Source organism: Grampus griseus, assembly GCF_964374135.1.
Source record: "Grampus griseus genome assembly, chromosome: 1".
Lineage (NCBI taxonomy): Eukaryota > Metazoa > Chordata > Mammalia > Artiodactyla > Delphinidae > Grampus > Grampus griseus.
The window spans coordinates 5968755-5980910 of NC_139017.1; the positions used below are offsets into that span (position 1 = coordinate 5968755).

Consider the following 12156-nt stretch of genomic DNA (forward strand, 5'->3'; position numbering starts at 1 on the left):
ACCATCTGCTTTGAGATCCCAAAGTGCTTTGTTTGGGAATCAATGGGGGAATTGCCACTTGAACCAAAACTGGGGATTTGGAAAAGACTTTTCCTCTTTTCAACACATAGCTTTGTAGCACTCAATGTATCTTGTGGTTTCAATGATTACTTCGGGGTTGAGGGATGGCAAATTTTTGTTCTCTGCCCTCCCTGTTCTAATTCCTAAACGTGAATAACAAACTCATTATCTACCAGATACTTTCTGTCTTATAACCTTCCAGAATTACAGATATTTACTGAGCACCACCAAGGTCCAGATGTTCTCATCTAGGTGCTTGGAATGAGTCAGTAAACGTACCAGAAAGTGGACATGAACATTTCATGCCTATTCTTGGATTTAATTACTTCTGGGTGGATTTACGATATCCAAATTCTCTCCCCTTCAGTGTCTTGTGTAATACACACAGATTAACAATGCCTAATCGTGGATGTTTGATGCCTGTCATACCAAGTCAATTGCTTGTGACCGAATTTTAAGTTCCTATATTCTAGCCATTCTTTATTCTCCTCTGTCCCTGTTCCTGGGAAGATTCATTTATTCAATTATTTTGTCTGACGGTAAAAGCACTAGACATGGAGCCAGATAATCTATGTTTAAAAGTTGGCTCCTACTTTTACTAGCTGTGTGTGAACTTGGGCAATTCTCAACACATAGCAGAGTGGAGGTTAAGTAGGGAGGTTTATTATTATCACTTCATCAGTTAGAAAAAAGGCAGAAATGTGTTAAGCAAATCGTTCATAGTTAATGGCAAACAATTCTGTGCCAACGTACATAGAGTAATATAGATCTCATCTCATCAGTTTTCACTGCTTCTTCGTTTTTGAGTGGATAACACTGCTTCAGAAAATGTCTGTGTCAATACACTTAAATTTATAAATGAAATAATAGGAAGTATTCCTGTGATTTGGATAAATACCTTGTAATATTATAAAAAGTAAATATATTCACAAACCTCAAGTGCATTCTAATTCATACGCACACAGGCACACACACATACACACACACCATGGGTCTCAGCTCACCTGTAATTTTCTTTCACTTTTCTCTTATAAAAATTTGACTCGAATATTTTTAGTCCATTTTATTATTCTTTTTTATAATATTTCCTAGCTCTACTAATTCTTATCTTATTTTCAATGTCAGGAAAGCATTTCTTACTTGCATTATTTACGTACCTTAACTTAAGACTCTTACTGGCACGGGACTTCTCTGGCGGTCCAGAGGTTAAGACTCCGAGCTTGCACTGCAGGGGGTGGTGTGGGTTCCATCCCTGGTTGGGGAACTAAGATCCTGCATGCTGTGTGGCTTGGGGGAGGGAGAAAGAGAAAAAACAGTCTCACTGGCACACTTATTAGCAAGAAGCTATTTAAATGCATCCAATCTATTTGTTTTAACTACATAGTCATGGCTTTCTGTTCACTTAATATCTTAAACTGCACGACATCATTCTTTCACTTTACCCTGCCACAGGAAGTAAAGTAAGCCTTTAGTCACAACTTCTTGTTGCATGGGTGCTGGAGTCTACAAAATCAGAACTGAATAGAAAGTTATAAGGTTGATCTAAGCCATCTAGGTCTTAATAAGGGAGTGATGATCGCTCAGCAACAGTATACTTGGATCAATAATACTGTTTTATATAGATTCTTTACATAAGAATATAAATATTCATATCTACCAAGTCTTTGAATCTCTTCCTTAGTTAAGACATTACATATTTCATAGAAATTTTCTTTCCACAGTCTCATTTATTCATAACTGTTATATGCTTTAGGGTGGTGGTTCTCAAATGCTGAAAAAGAGAAGAGGATTCTGTGTGTGTGTGTGCGTCTGTGTGTGTGTGTGTGTGTGTGTAAAATGTTTGGGTATGGTGGAATTGATGCTATACTCATATTGAACTGACTATAATAGTTTTTCATAACTTTATATGCTTAGGTGTTTTCTTCTGTACTGTAAGATTCTGGAGGTGATAGAATGATAGCCCCCTTCACCTACCCTACAGTAAGTAGGGTCTACACACACACATATACATGTGGTTGAAACCATTGCTTTAGGCTATGTATTCCTGTAATTCTAGAAAATTCTAGAAAATGATGAGTGAGAATTGTACTGTGAAGATGACAGAACTGGCAATGAAACTATGATTCTGATCATGTAAACTATCTGAGTGCCTTCCTTTCTTGCTGTGTTGAACCTGTGTGCTTAATAAGTACTCTTCCATTTATTGGTTTTTTGTTTATAAGTCAAATTTGGAGTTTAAAACTATTCGGGTGTATAAGAAAATTCTCTACACACACATATATAAGTATGTACAATACATAAAAACCAAATCATATGTACCCCAAAAGGACATTTTATGTAGAAAGAAAATATGTTGGCGCATTTGGTTATTTCTAGATATAAAATGAATCATTTGGTTAAAGAAAACTGCTTTTTAGTTTCCTTAATGAACTAAAAGTTAATGAGGATGAAATTAGTCTAGATTTGAGCCAGACTTTGATTCTAACCTACCAGACACATATCAACATGAAATACAACAGTCAATATTAAATAACCATTAGAAGAGTGAAGAGATGCCTTGAGACCTACAAAAAACGTAGTTACAAAATGTACAGTAATGATAATTTTGATGCTGATAATATTATTACTTCACCTTAAAAATACATTATTTTGAGGAGAAAATAAATGTTATAGCTTCAGAAAAGATAAAAACATTCCACTGTTGCACAGTGAAAGGTCACCTGAGTTCATAAGAAAAACAATGAAAGAAAGTAGTGCTGCCGCATTGATAGAGCTATATGATATAGAAACATGACATAATTAAGGCAATTTCACTGAATACTTAAAATGTATTTCTGAACACCACAACTCAGAAAAACATTATGTTAGACATATTAACTAGTAAATATTTCAACTTGCTATTTAGAAAATTCACTTCTCAAGATCACCAATAATTTCTGTAACACACTTATATGAGTGGAAGATGCCTAACCTTTATTAAAAGAAACAAACAAACAAACTTCCATCATAGGGCAATGCTATGGTCCTAGATAAAGTAATGACCTTTTATAACTTTTCTTCCTCTTCCTCATGTCTCTGTAATGATAGATATTATTTATGACATGTATGTTAGAGCAGCGGTCCCCAACCTTTTGGGCACCAGGGACCGGTTTCGTAGAAGACAATTTTTCCATGGACGGGTCGTGGTGGGGAGATGGGTCAGGCGGTAATGTGCGCAATGGGGGTGGCAGATGAAGCTTCAGGCTCACCCGCCGCTCACCTCCTGCTGTGCGGCCCGGTTCCTCAGACCGGTACCAGTCCACAGTGCGGGGGTTGGGGACCCCTGTGTTAGAGGGAAGAAAAGCTACAGGAGAAACTATTTGACAATATTCATCACCCCTTCCATTCCATGAAAAATACATCTTCCTGACTCCAAGATAATCCATTTTTCTACCTTCTCTCATATTCTTAATTTCTCACTTCTCTTCTACGTCATACTCTCCAACTGAGGATATTGAGGTATAAAATTTGAAATTAGGGAATTATCGCTAAACCACATCTATCTTTTCGTTATTGTATCCCACGTGCCTTGGACGGTTTCTTGCACAAGTGTTCAGTGTACGTTTCTTGAAATCAGACACAGATCTCCTTCTCAACATGGAGTCATCCTTTCAAATCTACTCAAATTTATATAATTTTCTCTGTACCACATCTGTCATAAATTTTGGCCCTTAATTATCATATTACCCTTAATTTTATGTAAATATTTATGGATACATGCCTTGTAATTGCTGCTCTGATGGTGTGAGCATGAGACCAAGGAGGACAGTTTCTTGCACTGGAAGCCTGTGGACAACTTAGCTGTTGTGAGTGGTTCAGAGTCTCCAGGAGGTCCTAGAGGAGGCCTCTGCAGTGAAGAAATCTAGGGATAGAGGCAGAGGAGGGAAAGGTGAAACTAATGCAGTTGTCTGTTGTATTGCAATTTGGAGAGAATTTAGAGTCTTTTCTTGTAATGGACCTCATTCAGTGTAGGCCAATTTGTGAGTAGCAGCATAAATGAGCTTTAAAAAAATTGTAAATGAGAAATACGTTGTCTCCAGAACCCAAAGGCCTAAAAGTATTAGATTTGTCTTAATATTGTCGGTACTCACAGATCAATAATTATTTCTCGACAGTGACAGGGATAGAGAACCCCTTGACTGAGCAAATAATGTCTAGAAATATTCCTAAGTTGAGGGGACCTTGTACTTTGTGTGAGACAGTGGCCCATCCCTGTTCGTGAGCTCCTTTGTGAATGTTTCTGTGTCCTGAATGAGGGTGTCAAATGACTCTCCTTGAATGATAAGTCATCAATGTCATGACATACCTGTATTCCAGAGAAAGTTGGATGCAGTGTTGATCTTGCCTGCGAAGCCTGTGTGTGATTGCAGGGCTGTTGAGGTGCCCCATGTATAGTTAAGTGGAGTACTGTGTCCCTTCGAAGGTGAAGGGAAACTGGCTGAGTCCGTCAAAACAGGCACCAAACAAATCATATTAGTGAAATTTATGACTGCAAAGTATTTATCAGTTGCCAACTGAATAGATTCAGTAATTTCAACAATATTGGGCACGGTGCCTTAATATGTGGGAGTGGGGCACTAAGGTTGGGACCGTCTACTGTGGGGCACCATTCATTCTTCCCAGGTTTAAGAACAGGTTTAAGAACAGGTCAGTTTGACTGTTAAACGGAGAAGCAGCGGTGATTATCATCTGTTCTCTAAATAGTTCTTATAATGGGTTTCAATCCTTGAAAGCTCTGTACAATCCTTGGAGATTTTATTAACTATATTGGGCAGACAGAAGGTTCATAGGGTCCCATTTTGTCCAACTGATTGTAAGCACCAAAGGTTTTATTTCATTTAATTTTAATGTATTGCTCATTGGAAGAGTGTTCATGTCTACTAGGGGATGTTTTGGGGCCATGGGTGTTATGACCATGGGAAATTTAGGCAAGGCGATAAATAGCTCTAATGGTTAAGATGAGGCATACCTCTTTGTCCTCTATTTTATATTTGATAACTCTGCTAAGAGTATAGAGAGTACCTTAATTTTAGAGCAATCTCCATATTTAGGGTCTTTGTTTAAAAGTAGTGAGATCTTCAGTCATAACTATAATTTGAGCTCCAACTCAAAGAGAAAAGAAGGCCCTAAAAGTTTACCAATTGGCACATCTCAGGAGATGTTAAAGTTAATTTGGGACCTATGTTGTAGAGGCACAAAGCCAATCAGCTCCCTTTTTATTGTATTTTTCTTGGTCTTAATAAACTCTGTTGGTGAATTAAGAATTTTCTAGTTGGACTAATTGTGGACTTCTGTTGCAGTTGTTTATTTCCTCCAGTTTTGTTGCTGCTGTTGTCTTTGGTTGGCAGACACTCTGGGAGCTCTTTTCTACCCTGTTCATATGTATAAGTCGCCTGCTCCAGAGAATCTGAAGTCAGTATCTTCAGAGTTATGGGTCTGTCATTGCTTTGTCAGATTTTAAGGACCTGAGGCTTAACTCAGTTTTGAATTCACCCCCGGGCAGTGCCACAGGGACCTGTGGGTACTTCTCCTTATTGCTATGGGGATCAGCAACTCTATTGTTCTAGAAGCATAGGCGGCAGCAGCAGAAGCATTTTGTAGGGTCCCAATGAGCTGTGTTCAGAATTGTGGATCTCAGCATGGCAACTACTCTTCCTTCACACAAGCAACCACGTAATCCAGCTGTAGGATGCTCAAGGTATCAGCATTTTCCCTGAACGCTCTATGCAATGGGGATTGATGACTGCTTTAGACACACAAACGCTGGTCACAGGATAAGGATGATTCTCTGAGCTTAATGTCAGTCGTGCTCCTTACTGGAATCTAGGCACACAATTCAATATGAAACACTCAGATAAGTCTGAGACACAGGACCACTTTAACAAGAGCCCCAATTCCATACTCTTGTCCTTAAATGCCAATTATTGAAACTTCTAACTTAGGTTGGTTAAATCCAAACAGAAGCGTGGGAGGACTGAATAAATGCAACATAAAACTGTGTAGCTGGCAGTCGTGGCCTAGATACCCTGCTTCCTGTACCAATTGTTACAACTTTAAGAACACTTTCTGACTCCCCAGGCTGTAACGTTAAACACTTAGTGAGCCCAATAAATCCTGCCCGATCCAACTTTATGTTTCTTCCACCATTACCCCGTACCCTTAATATCCATTTCCAAACATGCTTCTCAGACTTTGGTCTGTAAAAATTTAAAAACTGAACTAGTTCTTTTGGAGTGTAGCTTCCTAAGCATGTGATAAAAAACAAAATGAGTAACATATATGCCAACTAACACCTACATATTTATAAACACTTTACAAGACTCCTAGTAAAAGAACACAAACAAACAACTAAAATTAGGTCAAAATTATTTCTCAGTTTTTTCTTATGAACCAAGATGAATTAGTTAAATTTTAAGGGAAAACATCCACAATGTAGTTAGCAAGTTCATGATAATAGTATTCAAGATCCTAAACAAAGAAGAAAAAAGTAAGATTTTCTGGGCTTAAAGCACTAGGAAAGGCATTAGATAATTGAAACCCTTGTACATTAGTTGTTTCTGAATGACAGTTTTGAAGGCTCAAAGGAAAAAAATTAATGACCAATGTGAGAAATAATATCGAGATAATAAATTAGCCAAGTTTCAAATTTCACAGATAGCAAAGAAAGCAGAGATTTAATTAAACACACATACAACACACACACACACACACACGGAAAACCAAAGATGTGTGAATATATAACTTAATTGTACATTTAGAACAAACAAATAATCAAAAATGAGATTTAACTCATAAATAGAAAAGTAACTGACTAGGTTTGATTTTCTCTTACAGATAACAACAGAAAGATAGGTCTTACATATGACAGAGGGAGAAAGAAAAGAAGGGGGGAGGGGAAGGAGGAGGAAAAGATGTGGTCTGACCATAGTGGAAAATAAGTAACATAAATTTGTAGATTATTCAACATTATCTTTAGAGAATCGGAAAATTTTTTTTCACTTGGACATAAAATTAAACATTGACTTTTGAAGTTATTGGATTGAAATGGTGAGTTAATAGTTAATGGAGATTCTACCTACTACTAGTAAACCTTATATTCATAGAATAACGATAAAATTGAAAGGTGCCTAAGAGAACATGTAGATGAATTATCTTATTTTTAGATATGGATGAAGCCAAGAGATTGGAATAATGTTAATTATTCTATCAAATTATTAGCTTTAGAAAATCGATTATTTGAGCCTGAATTCTTGAGAAATTATTTGGTTTTAGAATTTTGGTGAGATTTTTACTACTGTTTTCTTGTAAGTTTTGTTTATTTTTGCTATGAAAACCAGGATAAGTATTATGATCACTATTTTTCAAGAAGCTCAGTTGATTTGCTCAAAGTCATGAAGCATTTACCTGATGTGATTAAAAATACAACTTAGCATTTGATTCCAAATCCAGCATTTTTTAGACCATAATATTGTTTGTTCTTTAATTATCTCTGTGATTCTGAAAATACATCTAAATACAATGTAACTAGTTATTTTATATCTCTTCTTGGACCACAGACTAAATGAACTTATTAAACTGAGTCTTTATTGAAAATGGAGAAACGTCTTTCTGTGGATTTGTACTGATAAAAAGATATTTCCAGGGGACCCAGAGTTACTAGCCATGTTGCTTGTAGATTTAAATTTAGATGATCTTTCAAATATTATAATTTAACCTATTTTAATGGAAAACATTTTATAGGAATTCTTTCCTATAAGATTCAACTAACAAATCTCCATTGATTTCATTTTCATCTGTTTTCTTTAGCAACAGTCCAGAATGTCTTCAGACATAAATCAGCTAGCACAGTTTAAGTCTATTATTAAGGCTGTAAAACTATTCTTAAGGGAGCCACTAATCCAGATTACAAACACTTTCAAACTGCTGGGTGAATTGATTTATTTTAAAATACCACTTTGTTCCACAGATGCTCAATAACCTATGACATGAATAACTGTTCAATAAAAAATTGAGAGAAGTTGAATAGAGTCAGCTGTGTGTGTGTGTCTGTGTGCATGTGAAGTATGGAAAAGAATGTCTCATATATCTTATCAATCTGACACTTTCTACCTTTCTGAAAATTAAGGTACTTAAGCTCTTTTAAGCATAAGATACATTTTCTTCTTTATAAAGTTTTCCAGTCTTACTATTATGAAGATACACTTTTAGCTTTTTTCAACCATATTGTTTGATAAATATTTGGAAAATAATATAACAAAAAAAGATGAAGTTTTAAATGTATATGAAAATTGTTGTTGGAGTAGCCATATGAATTTTTCATTTCCTTACTGAACTATATAAATATGTTTCTAGAATCATTTCATGTACAATATGTGTCTTGGTCCATTTAGGCTGCTGTAACAAAACACCACAGGCTGGGTAATTTATAAACAACCAAAACCTATCTCTCATAGCAGTGGAAGCTAGAAGCCTAAGATCAGGGTAGCAGCACTGTCCAGTGAGGGTCCTGTTCTGGTCACACACTTCTCCTTGCATCCTCACATGGTAGAAGGGGCCAGGAAGCAGTGTGGGATCTCCTTTATAAGGGCACTAATCCCACTGATGAGGGCTCCACCCTCATGACCTAATCACTTCCCAAAGGCCCCACCTACAAATACCCTTGAGAATTAGGATTTCAACATATGAATTTTGAGGGGACACAAACATTCAGATCAGACCATGGCAATATGCAAATATATTTTTTCATTCTCACAAACATTAGCGTTAAACTTTGGTTTTTCAGGTTAATAATTATGTTAGGCTTCTGACAATAAAAGTACAAAAAGTCAAGCCAGAGTTCTCCCATTATTCATAGAAATAGTGAAAAATAATTCATAGAAGCAGTACAGAATAATAAATCTCCCCTTTGGCTTAAATACCTATTTTGTTTTTCAGATTTCACAAAACTTTAACCAAGGAAACTTCACCCCCAAGAATTTGATTATAGCACCTTGATTTCTTATGAAATATAGTCACTGGTAGAGGAACTGCACCAAAATATGAGTCATTCCTTTTTCATACTTATGCTTTACTTTTGTATAGCACCTCATAATTATTTATTTTTCTTTTCTCCCTTTTATGGTATTTTCATATAAGATTATGAACCATAATATTTACTAATATTTACTTAGCACTTGCTGAGACAGTCACTATATTATGCACTCTTCATGAGTCATCTTTTAGATTTGCTTGGAAAAACACTTTGAGCAAAGTAATAATATAATTATCATTTTTCAGATAGGGAACTGGGGATAATCTTTTAAGTTACATAACCAGGAATACAGAACCGGTAAGTGGTAGAACTTGTATTTAAACCGAGCTCTATCTGATGCCAGAATACTTGCTTTTAACCACTCTATAACCCTGACTCTATGTTCAGGAAAAGGTCCTACGATGAAGGCACGTTCGTGTATCCTAGCACTACTCTATTTCCAGTAGGTCATGATGTCATGTTAGGAACACAGTAGAGTTACAACCAGGTGATGAAATGACACCAGGAAAATGTATTTATAAGTTGACCTTCTTTTAAAACACAGAGGCACACACATGTGTGCCTACACAAGTTCAGTACCCAGCAATAGAATAACTCAGTTTGTTACCAAAGTAACTGATATTATGGATCATCATTCTTACTAGGATATATTAATATTATTATTATGTGTGGAAGGATACAGGTGACATGTTTTTTTAATATATTAATGTGTTATATGAATTTGCACATTTCTGTGAGGTAGAAGATGGGTATCATTATTCTCATGTTACATAATGGTTACACAGTTTATTATAGGCACAGAGCTAGGAAATATCCAAAATATCAGTCAAGTTTGTGTATCTTAATGCAGAAAAATTCAAAGTACTTTTTATTATGTCATACTGGAAGGATGGGAGAAAGGCATACAAATTCCAAACATGTAGAGAACAATCTATGTATTGTCAGTTTAAATTTCTTAAAATTGATCCCCTAATCCTTCTAATTCTTTTCTCTTTAGTTAAACTGGTATATAAAAAGAGATGTTACTTTTATTGAAATAATGATAAAAATGCCTTGTGAGTCCTATGGATTTTTTGTATAAATCATGATATCATTTCCCTAGGGAATTCAAAACAATGGTGAATAAGGGATCCAGTATTATTTAGCTAATATATACTTGATATAATTCCTGGTACACACAACTAAGAGGAAGCATTCACAAAGACAAATATTGTTGTATCGTCTACCTGGAAGAGAAGCGAATCTCCAGTCTCTCCCTTAAAATATTTATTAACTTACGGTTCCATGACTTTAATTGTCAGTGACATTATATGGGCATATCTTGAGTATTTGGTCTGGCAAGATTACTATTTCCACATATTTGTAGGAATCAAACTATTACAGAGACTTATGACTAGAAAGATTACTTCAAATAAACTTAATATTGTGATTCGTGAATCTCTACAAGCCAAGTATCTAAATATGAATGAACTAACATGTTTTCATTTTTGCCACAAAGTACACATAAACTGAAATTACTGAACAAAGATTGATATTCTTTAATGATGGTAGATATTACTCAAGGGTTTATGTATTTTACTTTCAGAGAAGAGGATTTTCAGTATATTATCAACCAGATAAAACTAGAATAAGTTAAGACTTATAAAGGTATCCATTACTGCAAAACCATTGTATTAAAATTTTTAATACTTCCAACCTAAATTTCTATAGCTAAAATGAGGCTTCTATATTTTGGGTGAAATGTTCTCTTATCCCAATGGGATTAACATATACCCACTACTATATATAAAATAGATAACCAACAAGGGCCTGCTGTACAGCACAGGGAACTATATTCAATATCTTATAATAACCCATAAGGGAAAAGAACCTGAAAAATTATATGTATAATATATATAATTTGTTAACCTGCATAGCTTCATGATAAGAGACTATTTCTCTCTTGTTTAGATTGAATTATTTCTTTTTTAAAAAAAAAATTAGAGTATAGTTAATTTACAATGTCGTGTTATCAATAGTTTCAGGTGTACAGCACAGTGATTTAGTTATATACATATATAAATAATTCAATCTAAACAAGAGAGAAATAGTCTCTTATCATGAAACTATGAAGGTTAAACAAATTGTTTTGATATCACTCTTCTACAGTACTGTTTTGGAACAAATGTGAATGAATATTTACATTTTTTATTGAATTTAAGTGTGAGATGATTGCATAGCTTGGCACTCAGAATTGTGTGTAAGGCATTGACTGCGCCTCCATAATTTATATTCACTTTTAAAGGATCTTGTTGGATCTGACTCCTGACCTTACTTAACTTGGTAATTTAAATTCTATTAGTTTGGAAGCCAGCGACACATGCATGTTGTAGCTGAAGCTCAAACTTCCATTCACAGACAGGAAACACAGCAGGATTCCTAAACATGGTTCTTATGCAGAATAAAATGCAGGAAGCTGTCCCTTTGCATGTGCATGCTTTAGAAAGTAAGGCTTTCTGCTTTGAACCGTGTTTCAGTTCATATGATTTCCTGGTATGAAAAGCAACAATTTTGAAACAGGAAACTTTTGGCTCCTAAGGACCTATAAAAAGGACCTAAGGAAAGCTTCTTACTTTAAAATCAGATTTAGTAGTAAAAGAGTAGATCAAAATAGACTTTATGAATATGTTCATTGTTTTTCCCTCCTATGGAGAATAGCCTGATTTAAGTTTTCTTTGTGATTCTAGAATACATTTGTGAAATACTAATATTTACAACACAGTTTCACTTAGAACACTGAGAACAGTTCCTGAAATATATTGTAATATTTCCATCAGAAAACATTTTATGTGGTGAATAATTAATGCATGAATTAAATAAAATGTACTTTTTGTTTTCCTCTGGGTCATATGAGCAAATAAAAAATTTCACATTTTATAAAGTTCAGGCCAATGCCTTCTTTAGAAAGAGCAGTAAATTTAAAACCTTAAAAAAGATTATTAATTCCAAAAATAAAACAACTTTTATAATCCTTATTTAAATTTCAT

The 12156-nt window shown here is 35.0% G+C and overlaps 1 protein-coding gene across 2 annotated transcripts in view; it reads left to right on the forward strand.

The window, feature by feature from the left end:
• The window catches only part of KCNT2 (potassium sodium-activated channel subfamily T member 2), a 369346-nt gene that overhangs the window by 332837 nt on the left and 24353 nt on the right, over window positions 1-12156 (forward strand). The window lies entirely within an intron of this gene.